Raw genomic sequence first — 1,802 nt, 5'->3', positions numbered from 1 at the left:
TTAGAAAACTGAACTTTCTTGTTGTCAGAGCAACAGACAGTGTCCTTATTAAAACACATACCAGAAAAAAACAATCACTTTACCAATAGTATAACAACCTAAGCAACCAACCAACAATCCAACCAACCAACTAACCAACAAACAATCCAACCAACCAATAATCCAAACAACCAACCAACCAACCAACTAACCAACAAACAATCCAACCAACCAATAATCCAACCAACCAACCAACCAACCAACCAACCAACCAACCAACCAACCAACCAACCAACCAACCAACCAACCAACCAACCAACCAACCAACCAACCAACCAACCAACCAACCAACCAACCAACCAACCAACCAACCAACCAACCAACCAACCAACCAACCAACCAACCAACCAACCAACCAACCAACCAACCAACCAACCAACCAACCAACCAACCAACCAACAAACAAACCAACCAACAATCCAACCAACCAACCAACCAACCAACCAACCAACCAACCAACCAACCAACCAACCAACCAACCAACCAACCAACCAACCAACCAACCAACCAACCAACCAACCAACCAACCAACCAACCAACCAACCAACCAACCAACCAACCAACCAACCAACCAACCAACCAACCAACCAACCAACCAACCAACCAACCAACCAACCAACCAACCAACCAACCAACCAACCAACCAACCAACCAACCAACCAACCAACCAACCAACCAACCAACCAACCAACCAACCAACCAACCAACCAACCAACCAACCAACCAACCAACCAACCAACCAACCAACCAACCAACCAACCAACCAACCAACCAACCAACCAACCAACCAACCAACCAACCAACCAACCAACCAACCAACCAACCAACCAACCAACCAACCAACCAACCAACCAACCAACCAACCAACCAACCAAGCAACTAACCAACAAACAATCCAACCAACCAATAATCCAACCAACCAACCAAGCATCCAACCAACCAATAATCCAACAATCCAACCAACCAACCAACCAACCAAGCAACTAACCAACAAACAATCCAACCAACCAATAATCCAACCAACCAACCAACCAACAAACAATCCAACCGACCAACCAACCAATTAACCAACCAACCAACAATCCAACCAACCAACAATCCAACCAACCAACAATCCAACCAACCAACAAACAGCTGACAGGAGACAGTCAAACAGGAGACAGACAAACAGGAGACAGTCAAACAGCTGACAGGAGACAGACAAACAGGAGACAGGAGACAGTCAACAGCTGACAGGAGACAGACAAACAGCTGACAGGAGACAGTCAAACAGCTGACAGGAGACAGACAAACAGCTGACAGACAGACAAACAGGAGACAGACAAACAGGAGACAGGAGACAGGAGACAGACAAACAGGAGACAGGAGACAGACAAACAGGAGACAGGAGACAGGAGACAGACAAACAGGAGACAGGAGACAGACAAACAGCTGACAGGAGACAGACAAACAGGAGACAGGAGACAGACAAACAGCTGACAGAAGACAGACAAACAGCTGACAGGAGACAGACAAACAACTGACAGGAGACAGACAAACAGCTGACAGGAGACAGGAGACAGACAAACAGGAGACAGGAGACAGACAAACAGCTGACAGGAGACAGACAGACAAACAGGAGACAGGAGACAGACAAACAGCTGACAGGAGACAGACAAACAGGAGACAGGAGACAGACAAACAGCTGACAGGAGACATACAAACAGGAGGCAGGAGACAGACAAACAGCTGACAGGAGACAGACAAACAGGAGACAGGAGACA

The sequence above is a fragment of the Larimichthys crocea genome, chromosome XIX (assembly GCF_000972845.2).
Source record: "Larimichthys crocea isolate SSNF chromosome XIX, L_crocea_2.0, whole genome shotgun sequence".
Lineage (NCBI taxonomy): Eukaryota > Metazoa > Chordata > Actinopteri > Sciaenidae > Larimichthys > Larimichthys crocea.
This window is presented reverse-complemented; position numbering follows the sequence as displayed.